General features: G+C 49.8%; 1 protein-coding gene across 1 annotated transcript in view; it reads left to right on the forward strand.

Annotated features, from left to right (window-relative positions):
- Positions 1-12,492: 12,492 nt before the first annotated feature.
- LOC144668503 (leucine-rich repeat-containing protein 20-like) overlaps positions 12,493-17,589 on the forward strand; it is a 31,356-nt gene continuing 26,259 nt past the window's right edge. The window contains exon 1 of the mRNA XM_078530540.1: positions 12,493-12,534. The gene's annotated coding sequence lies outside the window, so the exon portion shown is untranslated. The remainder of the gene's footprint in view (positions 12,535-17,589) is intronic.

The following is a 17,589-nucleotide window of genomic DNA, read 5'->3' on the forward strand; positions in this document are numbered from 1 at the left end:
CCCTGTTCTATGCAGGCATTGACATCAAATGCGGACATTTTAGCATTTTAGTATTACCGGCCCAAGAAAACCTTTTGCAGTTTTTAAATTACTTTTGAAGGGACAATTTACTTTCCAACTCCAATTCTTTCATCAGTCCGTGGGAACAATCTGGACACGAGCTCCCAATGTTGTTACGACCAGGTGAGAAGGAGTGAACTGGCTCCCCTCTATTCAACCTCCCCGGTCGGTTGCAACAAAGGTTTAAGTTTCATTTTGGTGCCTTTTCCAAATCAGGGTGCATTTAACTATTTAAGCTATTAGCAATAAGGAGCCAATGAAACAAGGTTTTCTTGAGTCAAAGAAAGAGCAAATTTATTAACCGCTAAACCCGTGGTCCTTCTCTGCCTTTCGCTTCCCTGACGTATCTGTTTCCACTTCTGGGGTAGGCTGTGGACTGCTACTCACGAATAACCCACGGACTCCCACTGCTACCTCAGCTACATTTTCTCAGACCCTGCTTCTTGTCGAGGCTTCATTCCATTCTCTCCGATTCTCTGTCTCTTTGGCTCCCGTTCTGGTGATGCAACTTTCCTTATCAGTGCTTCCGACAGGTCTTCGTTTTCCCTCAACTAAGGATTCCCCCAACCAATGGGTGACAGAGCCCTCGACTGTGTACATTCTATTTCACGTACTTCTCTCACCCCCATCCCCTCCCTCCCAGGACCATCCCCTCCTCACCTTCGACTCACCACCCCAGCAGACGGGTAGTGCCAAATTTTGAGGTGCCGGAACACTAAGAAAATGTGTTGGCCACATCATTTCGAAATCTACTATTACATTGTTTTCTTATGTATTAATCAGTTGAGTCCCCAAAAGTTTTTATTTATTCATCTACAGCATTTGGTCTTCGCTGGCTGGGCCACTATTTATTGCCCATCCCTAATTGCCTTTGAGAAGGTGGTGGTGAGCTGCCTTCTTGAACCGCTGCAGCCCCTGTGGTGTAGGTACACCCACAGTGCTGTTAGGGAGGGAGTTCCAGGATTTTGACCCAGTGACAGTGAAGGGACGGTGATATATTTCCAAGTCAGGATGGTGATTGGCTTGGAGGGGAACTTCCAGGTGGTGGTGTTCCCATCTATCTGCTGCCCTTGTCCTTCTAGATGGTAGTGGTCGTGGGTTTGGAAGGTGTTGTCTAAGGAGCCTTGGTGAATTCCTGCAGTGCATCTTGTAGATGGTACACACTGCTGCTACTGTGCATCGGTGGAGGAGGGAGTGAATGTTTGTGGATGGGGTGCCAATCAAGCGGGCTGCTTAGTCCTGGACAGTGTCAAGCTTCTCGAGTGTTGTTGGAGCTGCACTCATCCAGGCAAGTGGGGAGTATTCCATCACACTCCTGACTTGTGCCTTGTAGATGGTGGACATGCTTTGGGGAGTCAGGAGGTGAGTTACTTGCCACAGTATTCCTAGCCTCTGACCTGCTCTTGTAGCCACAGTATTTATATGGCTAGTGCAGTTCAGTTCCTGGTCAATGGTAACCCCCAGGATGTTGATAGTGGGGGATTCAGTGATGGATTCAGTGACTTAATGTCAAGGGGTGATGGTTAGATTCTCTCTTGTTGGGGATGGTCATTACCTGGCACTTTTGTGGTGTGAATGTTACTTGCCACTTGAAGCCCAAGCCTGGATATTGTCCAGGTCTTGCTGCATTAGGACATGGACTGTCTCAGTACCTGAAGAGTTGTGAATGGTGCTGAACATTGTGCAATCATCAGCGAACATCCCCACTTCTGACCTTATGATGGAAGGAAGGTCATTGATGAAGCAGCTGAAGATGGTTGGGCCGAGGACACTACCCTGAGGAACTCCTGCAGTGATGTCCTGGAGCTGAGATGATTGACCTCCAACAACCACAACCACCTTCCTTTGTGCTAGGTATGACTCCAACCAGCGGAGAGCTTTCCCCTGATTCCCATTGACTCCAGTTTTGCTAGGGCTCCTTGATACCACACTCGGTCAAATGCTGCCTCGATGTCAAAGGCAGTCACTCTCACCTCACCTCTGGAGTTCAGCTCTTTTGGTCCATGTTTGAACCAAGGCTGTAATGAGGCCAGAAGCTGAGTGGCCCCGAACTGAGCGTCAATGAGCAGGCTATTGCTAAGTAAGTGCTGCTTGATAGCACTGTTGATGACTCCTCCTATCACTTTACTGATGATCAAGAGTGGACTGAATGGGTAGTAATTCGTCTGACATACCACCCTAGTGACAATACCACTACGCCACTATGCTTTTTAAGTGAAAAATATTAGTGCCCCCACTGCTACCAACCTCTTTCTCACCCTGCCTCCAACAACCTCCCCCACCCACAACCTCCGCCAACCCCTCCCCCAGCTTCCAACTCCATCCCAACCCCAAAACCTTCTCCCAGCCCCTCCCCTCAATGTCCCACATGCCCCCCTCTCTACCCACTCTCCAACCTCTCCACCCCTGCCATGACATCTCCGCCCTCCAACTCCCCCTCTCCACCCCCCAACAACCCCCGTCCTCACTCCCACAACCCCCCAACCTCCCTGGCAGCAGCACAACAACGAGTGAAACTGACCTGGGCTTCAACAAGTCGGGACCCTCAGCCTGAACGCTCCGAGCACTTTAAAGCCAGTCTGGCAGGTTCTCAGCTCTGGCTGTGATAAACACCCGGTTTAAAACGAGCTTGTCCAACCTTTTCGCTTGGGGAGTGGGGGCGGTGGGGGGGGCACATTTCCATTTTCGCTTGGGGAGGGGAGGCACATTTCCATTTTCGCTTGGGGAGGGGAGGCACATTTCCATTTTTGCTTGGGGAGAGGGGGGCACATTTCCATTTTCTTCTCCCTCCAGCGGGGCTGAATGAGCAAATTTCACAAAGGGAAGGTTCGGCACAACTTTAAACTGAATTTCAAAAGAAAAGTTGAGGTATTAAGAAAAGAAACAGTTGCTGAGCAAAAATAAAGCAATGTCATAGCAATAAAGTTGTTAAGTTTAAAAAAGAGCATTGCTGCAAAAAGACGTTTCGAATCTCGACATTTTCAAATTTTGAACAAAGACATATTGAATTTCTGCACGCCTATTAAACCCAAGACTGTGCCCATTTTCATTTCCAAACATATCGATAATGCTGAAGGGAAACACAGTCCCAAGACCGGGCAAGTGTTTATGTGAGATGGGATTGAACAGATTGGTATTAGGGCTACTAATTTACACCATGCCCTACACTGCACTTATTCTGAGGTGCGCAAATTTCTTTCATTTTTTGATTCTATCCGTTTACATCGCTATATTGCTTCAATAGGTGACTGCACCATAAACAGTTCCCTTTTCAAACACATTCGCATCATAAACTCACTTAACTGGAAGTGGTTTGGCATTGCAATTAACGATGCCACTAACCACTTAACAAATCTCTCTGACCGTGTACTCTCAGAAAGTGAGGAGTTTGTTGTTGCGCATGGATTAAATTTTGGTGTGCCTTCATCACAAATCAAATGGGAAGCGCTATTTGGGAAGAGCTTCCCACTGTCAGCATCGCGGTGAAGGAGTCCGGGAAGAGTGTCCCGCAGTCAGCATCGCGGTGAAGGAGTCCGGGAAGAGTGTCCCGCAGTCAGAATCACGGTGAAGGAGTCCGGGAAGAGTGTCCCGCAGTCAGCATCGGGATGAAGGAGTCCAGGAAGAGTGTTCCGCAGTCAGCATCGCGGTGAAGGAGTCCGGGAAGAGTGTCATGCAGTCAGCATCGCGGTGAAGGAGTCCGCGAAGAGTGTCCCGCAGTCAGCATCGCGGTGAAGGAGTACGGGAAGAGTGTCCCGCAGTCAGCATCGCGGTGAAGGAGTCCGGGAAGAGTGTCCCGCAGTCAGCATCGGGATGAAGGAGTCCAGGAAGAGTGTTCCGCAGTCAGCATCGCGGTGAAGGAGTCCGGGAAGAGTGTCCCGCAGTCAGCATCGCGGTGAAGGAGTCCGGGAAAAGTGTCCCGCAGTCAGCATCGCGGTGAAGGAGTCCGGGAAGAGTGTCCCGCAGTCAGCATCGCGGTGAAGGAGTCCGGGAAGAGTGTCCCGCGGTCAGCATCGGGGTGAAGGAGTCCGGGAAGAGTGTCCCGCAGTCAGCATCGGGGTGAAGGAGTCCGGGAAGAGTGTCCCGCGGTCAGCATCGTGGTGAAGGAGTCCGGGAAGAGTGTCCCGCAGTCAGCATCGGGGTGAAGTGGTCACTTCAAAAAGTGATGTCAGCACAAAGGTGAGAGCTGATTGGTGAGGAGTAAATGTTTTTATCCAGTTTTTTCCCCAGTTTAAAATAGATTAAGCTGGAAAGGTAAGGGTTCTAGTTTTTATTTAAAGTACATAAATAATTTAACTTTTTTTTACTGTATTTAACTTAGAGTAAGGGTTTTTTTTTTAACTAGAGGCATGGCAGGGCAGCTTAGTCCCGTGTCATGTGCCGCCTGCAACATGTGGGAAGTCCTAGATGCTCCTTGCGCCCTGACCAACCACGTGTGCAGGAAGTGCCACCAGCTTCAGCTACTTGTGCTCCGAGTTTCAGAGCTTGAGTGGCAGCTGGAGACACTGAGGTACATCCGTGAGGCTGAGAGTTTTGTGGATAGCACATTTTTAGACTTGGTCACCCCACAGCTTACGGAAGTGCAGACAAAGAGGGAATGGGTGACCATCAGTCAGAAGAAAGGTGTCAGGCAGATAGTCAGGAAATCCTGAGGGTGCATCTCGCTCGAGAACCGTTTTTCTGTGTTGGAAAACGGTGAGAGTGATGGTTCCTCTGGGGAGAGCAGCCACGCTCATGGCACTGTGAGTAGCTCAGCTGCACAGGGAGGGGGTAAAAAGAGGGGAAGAGCAATATGGTAGGAGACTCGATAGTAAGGGGAACAGACAGGTGTTTCTGCGGCCGTAGGCGTGACTCCAGGATGGTATGTTGCCTCCCTGGTGCCAGGGTCAAGGATGTCACTGAACGGCTGCAGGGCATTCTAAAGAGGGAGGGCAAACAGACAGAGATCGTGGTACATGTTGGTACCAACGACATAGGTAGAAAGAGGGATGAGGTCCTGCAAGCAGAATTTAGGGAGCTAGGAAACAGATTAAAAAACAGGACCTCAAAGGCAGTAATCTCTGGATTACTCCTGGTGCCACTCGCTAATGAGTATAGAAATAGGAGGTTTGTCCAGATGAATGCGTGGCTGGAGAGATGGTGCAGGAGGGAGGGCTTTAGATTTCTGGGACATTGGGACCATTTCTGGAGGCGGTGGGACCTGTACAAGGCGGACAGGTTGCACCTGAACTGGAATGGGACCAACATCCTTGTGGGGAGGTTTGCTAGTGCTGTTGGGGAGGGTTTAAACTCACTTGGCAGAGGGATGGGATCCTGAGAGGAGGTTCAGCAAGGGGAGATGCACAGCCAAAATTAGAAGAGCAAGTGAGTCTGGAAGGCATAGAAATTATAGGCCAGTTAAGGCACAAGGGAGCTTGGCAAGGTTGGATGGTATTTATTTTAATGCAAGGAGTCTGACGAATAAGGCAGGTGAGTTGAGGGCACAAATTAACATATGGAAGTATGATGTCATTGCTGTCACTGAGATACGGTTGAGACAGGGGCAGGATTGGCAGCTCAATATTCCAGGATATAGGGTCTTCAGGTGAGACAGGGGAGGAGGTAAAAGAGGAGGGGGTATCACAATATTGATCAAGGAATCAATTCCAGCAGTAAGGAGAGATGACATCTTTGAAGGCTCCTCAAATGAAGCCATATGGGTAGAACTTAAAAACAAAAACGGAGCAATCACATTGCTGGGAGTGTACTATAGACCCCCAAACAGTCAGAGAGAAATAGATGAGCAGATATGTAGGCAAATTTCAGAGAAGCATAAAAATAATAAGGTAGTAATAGTGGGAGATTTCAACTTCCCCAACATTAACTGGGTTAGTCATAGTGTGATAGGTTTAGAGGCAGCGGAATTCTTAAAATGCATCCAGGAGAGTTTTTTAAGCCAGTACATAGAAGGTCCTACAAGGTCCTGGACTTAACTTTAGGGAATGAAGCCAGGCAAGTGGTAGAGGTGTCACTGGGGGAGCATTTTGCAGTTAGTGGTCATAACTCTGTTAGATTCAAGGTTGTTATGGAAAAGGACAAGGATGGGCCAGAAATCAGAGTTCTAAATTGGGGAAAGGCCAATTTTAATAAGATCAGGTTTGGTTTGGCCAGAGTGGACTGGGAGCAGCTACTTTTAGGTAAATCTGTGTCAGAGCAATGGGACTCATTCAAGATGGAAGTAGGGAGAGTACAGGGCCAACATATTTCAATAATGATAAAGGGTGGGACCAATAAATCCAGGGAACCCTGGATGTCGAGGGATATACAGGATTGGATAAAGAGAAAAGGGGGGGCTTATGGCAGATACCGAGGGCTCAAAACAGCAGAAGCCCTAGAGGAGTATAGAATGTGTAGGGGGGAACTTAAAAAGGAAATTAGGAGAGCAAAAAGGGGGCATGAAAAAACATTGGCAGGTAAAATAAAGGAAAATCCAAAGTTATTTTACAAGTACATTAAGAGTAAGAGGATAATTAGGGAAAGAGTAGGGCCCATTAAGGACCATAGTGGTAATTTGTGTGTGGAGCCAGAAGACGTAGGTAGGGTTGTAAATGAATACTTTATGTCGGTGTTCGCAAGTGAGAGGGACGATGTGGGTATGGAAATCAGGCAGAAGGACTGATATAATTAAAGAAGTTAGCATAGAAGGGGAGGAAGTTCTAAGAGGTCTGGCAGGCTTAAAAGTAGATAAATCTCCAAGTCTGGATGAAATGTATCCCAGGCTGTTGAGTGAGGCAAGGGAGGAGATAACAGGGGCGCTGGCAATAACTTTAAATACCTCTCTGGCCACAGGAGAGGTGCCAGAGGACTGGAGGACAGCCAATGTGGTACAGTTATTCAAGAAGGGGGGAAGGGATAAACCAGGGAACTACAGGCCAGTCAGTCTAACCTCAATGGTGGGGAAACTATTGGAAGCAATTCTGAGGGACAGAATTAATCTACACTTGGAGCGGCAGGGATTAATCAAGGACAGTCAGCATGGTTTTGTTAAGTGGAGGCCATGTCTGACCAATTTGATTGAATTTTTTGAAGAGGTGACCAGGTGTGTAGATGAGGGCAATGCATTTGATGTAGTCTACTTGGACTTCAGCAAGGTTTTTGATAAGGTCCCGCATGGGAGACTGATAATGAAGTGGATCCAAGGCAATTTGGCAAATTGGATCCAGAATTGGCTGAGTAACTGGAAGCAGAGGGTGATGGACGAGGGGTGTTTTTATGACTGGATGCCTGTGTCCAGTGGGGTTCCACAGGGATTGGTAAAAGCTGGATACTGGAAATCTGAAACAAAAACAAAAATTGCTGGAAAAACTCAGCAGGTCTGACAGCATCAGTGGAGAGGAAGGCAGAGTTAACGTTTCGAGTCCGTATGACTCTTCATCAGAACAGGGATCAGTGTTGGGTCCCTTGCTGTTTGTGGTATATATAGACGATTTAGACTTGAATGTAGGAGGGTTGATCAGTAAGTTCACGGATGACACGAAAATTGGTGGGGTGGTAAATAGTGAGGAGGATAGCCTTAGATTACAGGAGGATATAGACGGGCTGGTCAGATGGGCTGATCAGTGGCGAATGGAATTTAATCCGGATAAGTGTGAGGTGATGCACTTGGGCAGGACAAACAAGGAATACACGATAAATGTTAGGATCCTGGGAAGTACCGAGGATCAGAGGGACCTTGGTGTGCATGTCCACCGGTCCCTTAAGGTAGTGGGACAGGTAGATAAGGTGGTTAAGAAGGCATATGGGATACTTGCCTTTATTAGCCAAGGCAAAGAATGTAAGAGCAGGGAGGTTATGCTGGATATCACACAAACTCTTAAACAGGCCTGAGGCCATCACTTTCAGCCCTGAAAAGTGCCCAGTCTACCTCAGATTATCCTGGAAGGGCAAGGTATTGCAAAAATTTGAGCAACTGGTGAAGCTATCAGTTTCACGTTGCTATTATGCAGTAGCAACACGAGTGGTATTCACCACTAACAGGATGCTGCTGTCAAGGCAAAAAGATGTTCTGCCTATCACACAAATGAGTAATGTGGTGTGTGAATTTTAGTGCCGGTGTGATGCGAGGTATGTAGGCCGTACATCACAGAGACTGGTGGATCGTATCAAACAGCATGTCCCAGCCACTGTTCGAAACGGGCAGAGTACAGACTGGACCCAACCAGCCCGTGCTTACAAAATTCAAAACACAGTGTCCAACATTAGATTTGATTCCACGATCGGACAACATTTAAATAATCATCAGGGTGCTAAGAATTATGTACTGGGAGCTACATATATTAACACACAGGGGCCTGTTCTTTGCAGACAGAAAGAACATGTACATACATTACGTCTGTTTCAGCTAAACAAAACAAGTGACAGCCATTCGCTGACCCATTTCTCAGGGTACTGCCTTGACCAATCTGAGTCAAGCTGCCTGGTTTAAATTTCAAACAATGCTAGGCAGTTAACTGTCAGTCACCATCAACTGGTGCATTCTCCATGGCAATGCCTCTATCAATTAGAGTCCACTTGCCAACCAATCAGCGCACTCCTCTCACACGGTATAAATTGTTGTTCCCTTTATATTTAATATTCTTGTCAATTGTCCTGAGTGCAAAACGAAAGCTTTGACAAAAAAGTCTTTTTTTCAGCAAGTTCTGTACAATCAAACAACAAAAAAGAGTAATTAATAAATATGACCAGACTGTGAGAGGGTCAGAGTGTGTGTGTGCCAGGCTCACTCCCAGTCTCAGGGTGCTCACTCACTGTGAGGGTGAATGTGTACGTAGTAAATACTAATTGTATTATAATTATATTGAAGCACCACAGAGTGCAACATGATGTGTGTCGATAACTCCAATAACATTACAGTCTGACTGTCTGTGACGACCACACTGAAATGTCTGTAATATTCACTGATTATATTGAAGCACCTCGTGATCCATGTGTAAAAGCTGAATCTGATTGCACTCTGATGGCCATTTAGAAATGTTTTGTAATGTTCTTTCAGATATTTTATGAATAAAGTATATTTTTCCAAAAGAAAAAGAGAGTGTATGAGTTGGTGTGTGTTGTTGAGGGTAAGTTAGAAACCTGAAACAGATAGTAAGACAGATAACAATCACTCTCACTCACTCCCACACACACACTCTCACTCACATACTCTCACTCCCATGCACTCACTCACACACACACGCTCATTCACTCGCTCCCAGACACTCACTCCGACACACAAACCACACACTCCGACACACACACACACATATACTCTCTCTCATTCCCACACATGGGAGTCAGCCTCTTCCCCCCCCCCTCTTGACCTGAGGCTCTGCAGTCATTCCCTGACCTCCTCCCCGAGACCCTGACACTCTGCTCCCCAGGCCACACTTCCCAGGGCCTGGTTGGAGGTGCCCCAGCATTGCTCAGGTGCACTGTGCAGCATTACACCCCTGCCCCACAGCCTCTGTGTTGAAGGGCTCATTTTCTGCTACATTCCAGTATTCTGCAGGGACCATTTGCTGGCCTGTTCCTCAGTCACTCCAAACACCCCTTCCTTACAGCACCGAACCATGCAAATGCAGGAGATGCAATATCAGCCCTTTTACCTCCTCCCTTCTCAGCATCAAAGGCCCCAAATATTCCTGAGTGAATAAACAATTCACTCTCCTGACCAGTCTGACTCTCTCACACCCAGTCTCTCATTCTCCCCATCTCCTCCATAGTCTCTCTCTCCCCCCCCCACCGTCCCAGTCTCTCTCTCTGTCTCTCCCCCCCCCACCGTCCCAGTCTCTCTCTCTGTCTCTCTACCCCCCAGTTTCTCTCTCTGTCTCTCTACCCCCCAGTCTCTCTCTCTCTCTCTCTACCCCCCAGTTTCTCTCTCTGTCTCTCTACCCCCCCCAGTTTCTCTCTCTGTCTCTCTACCCCCCCCAGTCTCTCTCTCTGTCTCTCTACCCCCCCAGTCTCTCTCTCTGTCTCTCTACCCCCCCAGTCTCTCTCTCTGTCTCTCTCCCCCCCAGTCTCTCTCTCTGTCTCTCTACCCCCCCAGTCTCTCTCTCTGTCTCTCTCCCCCCCAGTCTCTCTCTCTGTCTCTCTACCCCCCAGTCTCTCTCTCTACCCCCCAGTTTCTCTCTCTGTCTCTCTACCCCCCCCAGTTTCTCTCTCTGTCTCTCTACCCCCCCCAGTCTCTCTCTCTGTCTCTCTACCCCCCCAGTCTCTCTCTCTGTCTCTCTACCCCCCCAGTCTCTCTCTCTGTCTCTCTCCCCCCCAGTCTCTCTCTCTGTCTCTCTCCCCCTCAGTCTCTCTCTCTGTCTCTCTACGCCCCCCCAGTCTCTCTCTCTGTCTCTCTCCCCCCCAGTCTCTCTCTCTGTCTCTCTCCCCCCCAGTCTCTCTCTCTGTCTCTCTCCCCCCCAGTCTCTCTCTCTGTCTCTCTCCCCCCCAGTCTCTCTCTCTGTCTCTCTACCCCCCCAGTCTCTCTCTCTGTCTCTCTACCCACCACCCCCAGTCTCTCTCTCTGTCTCTCTCCCCCCCAGTCTCTCTCTCTGTCTCTCTCCCCCCCAGTCTCTCTCTCTCTCTCTCCCCCCCCAGTCTCTCTCTCTGTCTCTCTCCCCCCCCAGTCTCTCTCTCTCTCTCTCCCCCCCCAGTCTCTCTCTCTGTCTCTCTCTCTGTCTCTCTCCCCCCCAGTCTCTCTGTCTGTGTCTCTACCCCCCAGTCTCTCTCTCTGTCTCTCTCCCCCCCAGTCTCTCTCTCTGTCTCTCTCCCCCCCAGTCTCTCTGTCTGTGTCTCTACCCCCCAGTCTCTCTCTCTGTCTCTCTACCCCCCAGTCTCTCTCTCTGTCTCTCTCCCCCCCAGTCTCTCTCTCTGTCTCTCTCCCCCCCAGTCTCTCTCTCTGTCTCTCTCCCCCCCAGTCTCTCTCTCTGTCTCTCTACCCCCCCAGTCTCTCTCTCTGTCTCTCTACCCCCCCAGTCTCTCTCTCTGTCTCTCTACCCACCCCCCCAGTCTCTCTCTCTGTCTCTCTCCCCCCCAGTCTCTCTCTCTGTCTCTCTCCCCCCCAGTCTCTCTGTCTGTGTCTCTACCCCCCAGTCTCTCTCTCTCTCTCTCTCTCTCCCCCCCCAGTCTCTCTCTCTGTCTCTCTCCCCCCCAGTCTCTCTCTCTGTCTCTCTCCCCCCCAGTCTCTCTCTCTGTCTCTCTCCCCCCCAGTCTCTCTGTCTGTGTCTCTACCATACCCATGACCAGTCTCTCTCTCTCTCTCTCTCTCTCCCCCCCAGTCTCTCTCTCTCTCTCTCTCTCTCTCTCCCCCCCAGTCTCTCTCTCTGTCTCTCTCCCCCCCCAGTCTCTCTCTCTCTCTCTCCCCCCCAGTCTCTCTCTCTGTCTCTCTCCCCCCCAGTCTCTCTCTCTGTCTCTCTCCCCCCCAGTCTCTCTCTCTGTGTCTCTCTCCCCCCCAGTCTCTCTCTCTGTCTCTCTCCCCCCCAGTCTCTCTCTCTGTCTCTCTCCCCCCAGTCTCTCTGTCTCTACCCCCCAGTCTCTCTCTCTGTCTCTCTACCCCCCAGTCTCTCTCTCTGTCTCTCTCCCCCCCAGTCTCTCTCTCTGTCTCTCTCCCCCCCAGTCTCTCTCTCTGTCTCTCTCCCCCCCAGTCTCTCTCTCTGTCTCTCTACCCCCCCAGTCTCTCTTTCTGTCTCTCTACCCCCCCAGTCTCTCTCTCTGTCTCTCTACCCACCCCCCCAGTCTCTCTCTCTGTCTCTCTCCCCCCCAGTCTCTCTGTCTGTGTCTCTACCCCCCAGTCTCTCTCTCTCTCTCTCTCTCCCCCCCCAGTCTCTCTCTCTGTCTCTCTACCCCCCCAGTCTCTCTCTCTCTCTCTCTCTCCCCCCCCAGTCTCTCTCTCTGTCTCTCTACCCCCCAGTCTCTCTCTCTCTCTCTCTCTCCCCCCCCCAGTCTCTCTCTCTGTCTCTCTACCCCCCAGTCTCTCTCTCTCTCTCTCTCTCCCCCCCCAGTCTCTCTCTCTGTCTCTCTACCCCCCAGTCTCTCTCTCTCTCTCTCTCTCCCCCCCCAGTCTCTCTCTCTGTCTCTCTCCCCCCCAGTCTCTCTCTCTGTCTCTCTCCCCCCCAGTCTCTCTCTCTGTCTCTCTCCCCCCCAGTCTCTCTCTCTGTCTCTCTCCCCCCCAGTCTCTCTGTCTGTGTCTCTACCCCCCAGTCTCTCTCTCTGTCTCTCTACCCCCCCCTCAGTCTCTCTCTCTGTCTCTCTACCCCCCCCCCAGTCTCTCTCTCTGTCTCTCTCCCCCCCAGTCTCTCTCTCTCTCCCCCCCCAGTCTCTCTCTCTGTCTCTCTCCCCCCCAGTCTCTCTCTCTCTCCCCCCCCAGTCTCTCTCTCTGTCTCTCTCCCCCCCCAGTCTCTCTGTCTGTGTCTCTGTCTCGGTTCCGGGTTCCGCCTCTTCCTCTCCGGGTGTCTCAGTTTCCGCCATCAGGTAAGAGCCGGGGCGCCGGGCGGGGAAACAAAGTGTCTGATTCCCGGGAACCGCAACATTGTTTCCGACTGAACCGGGAGCGGAGACTGTATCCGACTGACCCCGGAATACACACTGTATCCGACTGACCCCGGGATATACACTGTATCCGACTGACCCCGGAATACACACTGTATCCGACTGACCCCGGAATACACACTGTATCCGACTGACCCCGGAATACACACTGTATCCGACTGACCCCGGGATACACACTGTATCCGACTGACCCCGGAATACACACTGTATCCGACTGACCCCGGGATACACACTGTATCCGACTGACCCCGGGATACACACTGTATCCGACTGACCCCGGGATACACACTGTATCCGACTGACCCCGGGATACACACTGTATCCGACTGACCCCGGGATATACACTGTATCCGACTGACCCCGGGATATACACTGTATCCGACTGTCCCCGGAATACACACTGTATCCGACTGAACCCGGAATACACACTGTATCCGACTGAACCCGGAATACACACTGTATCCGACTGAACCCGGGATACACACTGTATCCGACTGTCCCCGGGATACACACTGTATCCGACTGTCCCCGGAATACACACTGTATCCGACTGAACCCGGAATACACACTGTATCCGACTGTCCCCGGAATACACACTGTATCCGACTGTCCCCGGAATACACACTGTATCCGACTGTCCCCGGAATACACACTGTATCCGACTGTCCCCGGAATACACACTGTATCCGACTGTCCCCGGAATACACACTGTATCCGACTGTCCCCGGGATACACACTGTATCCGACTGTCCCCGGAATACACACTGTATCCGACTGTCCCCGGAATACACACTGTATCCGACTGTCCCCGGAATACACACTGTATCCGACTGTCCCCGGGATACACACTGTATCCGACTGACCCCGGAATACACACTGTATCCGACTGTCCCCCGGCATACACACTGTATCCGACTGACCCCGGAATACACACTGTATCTGACTGTCCCCGGAATACACACTGTATCCGACTGTCCCCGGAATACACACTGTATCCGACTGTCCCCGGAATATACACTGTATCCGACTGTCCCCGGAATACACACTGTATCCGACTGTCCCCGGAATACACACTGTATCCGACTGTCCCCGGAATACACACTGTATCCGACTGACCCCGGAATACACACTGTATCCGACTGACCCCGGGATACACACTGTAACCGACTGACCCCGGAATACACACTGTATCCGACTGACCCCGGAATATACACTGTACCCGACTGACCCCGGAATATACACTGTACCCGACTGACCCCGGAATATACACTGTACCCGACTGACCCCGGAATATACACTGTACCCGACTGACCCCGGAATATACACTGTACCCGACTGAACCCGGAATATACACTGTACCCGACTGAACCCGGAATACACACTGTATCCACCCTCATCCGGAGCGCACACTGTATCCGACTGAACCCAGAATATACACTGTATCCGACTGAACCCGGAATACACACAGTATCCACCCTCACCCGGAGCGCACACTGTATCCGACTGAACCCGGAGCGCACACTGTATCCACCCTCACCTGGTGCGCACACTGTATCCACCCTCACCCGGAGCACACACTGTATCCACCCTCACCGGGAGCACACAATGTATCCACCCTCACCCGGAGCGCACACTGTATCCGACTTCACCCGGAGATCACACTGTATCCGACTTCACCCGGAGCACACACTGTAACCTACTTCACCCGGAGCACACACTGTAACCACCCTCACCCGGAGCGCACACTGTATCCACCCTCACACGGAGCGCACACTGTATCCGACTTCACCCGGAGTACACACTGTTTCCACCCTCACCTGGAATATTCACTGTATCCATCCTCACCCGCAATATACACTGTATATTTCTTCACCTGGAATATACACTGTATCCACCCTCACCCGGAGTATACACTGTATCCACCCTCACCTGGAATATACACTGTATCCTTCTTCACCCGGAATATACACTGTATCCACCCTCACCTGGAATATACACTGTATCCACCCTCACCTGGAATATTCACTGTATCCACCCTCACCCGGAGTATACACTGTATCCACCGTCACCCGGAATATACACTGTATCCACCCTCACCCGGAGTATACACCCCGGCTGAACCTTCACTCACACTCACTGTATGCACTCACTCCAGCTCAACTTGCACTTACACTCACTGCACTCCCCCTCAGTAAACTCATTGGTTTTAATTTTCAAAAATTCCCTGGATTCTGGAAAAGTCCCATCAGCATGGAAAATAGCAAATGTGACTCCTCTGTTCAAGAATGGAGCGGGACAGAATGCAGGAAATTACAGGCCAGTTAGCTTAATATCTGTCACTTAGAAAATCTCATTCCAATTGGCCAGAGTCAACATGGTTTTGTGAAAGGGAAATCATGTTTGACTAATTTATTGGAGTTCTTTGTGGAAGTAACAAGCGATGTGGATAAAGGGGAAACTGTAGGTGTGGTGTACCTGGATTTCCAGTAGGCATTTGATCAGATGCCACCTCAAAGGTTATTATGGAAAATAAAAGCTCATGGAGTAAGGGGCAATATATTAGCATGAATAGAGGATTGGTTAGTTAACAGGAAACAGAGAGTTGGCATAAATGAGTCATTTCTGGATGGCAGGATGTAACGAGGAGTGTGCCACAGGGACCAGTGTTGAGGCCTCAACTATTTATAATTTATATAAATGACTTGGGTGAAGGGATCAAATGTATGGTTTCTAAATTTGCTGATTACACAAAGATAGGTAGGAGAGTAAGTTGTGAAGAGGACTTAAGGAGTCTGCAAAGGGATACGGAACAGGTTAAGTGATTGGACAAAAAATTGGCAGATGGAGTATAATGTGGGAAAATGTGAACTTGGCCACTTTGGCAGGAAGAATAGAAAAACAGCAAATTATTTAAATGGAGAGAGATTGCAGAACTCTGAGGTACAGAGGGATCTGGGTGTCCTGGTGCATGAATCAGGAAAAGTTAGAAAGCAGGTACAGCAAGTGGTTAGGAAGGCAAATGAAATGTTGTCGTTTATTGCAAGGGGAATGGAATATAAAACAAGGGATATTTTACTACAGGTGTACAGGACATTGGTGAGATCATGTCTAGGAGTATTGTGTAGAATTTTGGTCTCCTTATTTTAAAAAGGATATAAATGTGTTAGAAGCAGTTCAGAGAAGGTTGATTAGACTGATATCTGCGGTTATCTTACAAGGAAAGAGTGGACAGGTTGGGCCTGTATCCATTGGAGTTTAGAAGAATGAGAGGTGATCTTATTGAAACATATAAGATCGTGAGGGGACCTGACAGGGTGGATGCTGAGAGGATGTTTCCCTTCACAGGAGGTGCTAGAACTAGGGGGACACAGTTTAAAAATAAGGGGTCTTCCCATTAAGGCGGAGATGAGGAGAATTCTTTTCTCTGAGGGTCAGGAGTCTGTGGAACTCCCTTCTGCAGAGAGCAGTGCAGGCAGTCATTGAATGTTTTTAAGGCAGATTTGGATAGATCCTTGACCAACAAGGGAGGCAACGGCTATTTGGTGTAGGCAGGAAAGTGGATTTGAGGCCACAATCAGATCAGCCATTACCTTATTGAATAGCAGGCGGGATGGGGCTGAATGGCCTCCTGCTGCTGTTCCTAACTCCTATGTTCGTTTGTACACTGGCTTAACCTGCACTTTTAGCTTTTCAATTCTGTCCTTTTAGAAATAAATCCCAGGGCTTAGTTTGCTCAGTCAGGGCCTTGCTAACCCGCGTCGCTATTTTGAGTGATTTATATATGTTGAGTTTTTTCGATGGATGGATTTTCAGTTGAGCTGGGCAGGATTCTCCACCTGGGACCTGCCCAACCACCGGGATCGCCGCGTCCCACCGAAAATCAATGGACTTCTGGCTGGGCTGCTGTATCCCCCACAGCGGGTCCGGAACATTCCGGCCAGTCTAAGCAATGCAGCTGGGATTTGTGTCGTTTTTCTTAAATCATTGAAACAAGTAAAAGCAGGAATTTTTATTCATTATGTTCAAGGCAAATTCGTCAAGAGAATCGGTAATTATTTTGGAAGGTTGTTTGTCTCCACAGCAAAACTGTCAGTGAGAGTGAGAGAGCAGAAGGTGGTGTGAAGGAGAGAGACAGAAGGAGAGGGATAGAGAGAGAGAGAGAGATTGAGAGATGGGGGAGACTAAAGGACAGTGAGACGGTGAGGGAGAGATAGACACTGAGAGGGAGTGAGAGTGCAAAAGACAGACTGAAGGATAGGGAGACCTTGTGAAAGAGAAAAGGGCTGAAGGACAGAGAGACAGAGAAGAAAAGACTATGAAAAGGAGTGAGAGAGAGAGGGAGAGAGACTGTCATGAGGGAGACGCTGAGTGAGAGACTGAAGGTGATGTTGATGCTGCACTGAGTGAGTTTAGGGTGGGTATCAGCAGGCAGTGTGTATGGGTGGGAGTGGACATTTGTTGGGTTTGGGTATGAGGGGGCAATGGGTGTGGGGACAGTGGTATAGGGGTGTGAGGGCAGTGGGAATGGGGGCGTGGGGGCAGTTAGTATGGGAGCAGTAGGTATGGGGAGCAGTAGGTGACAGTGGAGCTTGCTGGCAGTAATAATGTACTGTGAGCAATGCTCAGGGAGTTTTCTGGCAGTAATAATTCACGGTGAGCGATGCTAAGGGAGTTTGCCCGCAGTAATAATTCACTGTGAGCAATGCTAGGGGAGTTTTCCCGCAGTAATAATTCACTGTGAGCAATGGTAGGGGAGTTTGCCACTGTAATAATTCACTGTGAGCAATGCTAGGGGAGTTTTCCCGCAGTAATAATTCACTGTGAGCAATGCTAGGGGAGTTTGCCCGCAGTAATATTTCACTGTGAGCAATGGTAGGGGAGTTTGCCGCTGTAATAATTCACTGTGAGCAATGCTAAGGGAGTTTGCCCGCATTAATAATTCACTGTGAGCAATGCTAGGGGAGTTTGCCCGCAGTA

The sequence above is a fragment of the Cetorhinus maximus genome, chromosome 27 (genome assembly GCF_964194155.1).
Source record: "Cetorhinus maximus chromosome 27, sCetMax3.hap1.1, whole genome shotgun sequence".
NCBI lineage: Eukaryota > Metazoa > Chordata > Chondrichthyes > Lamniformes > Cetorhinidae > Cetorhinus > Cetorhinus maximus.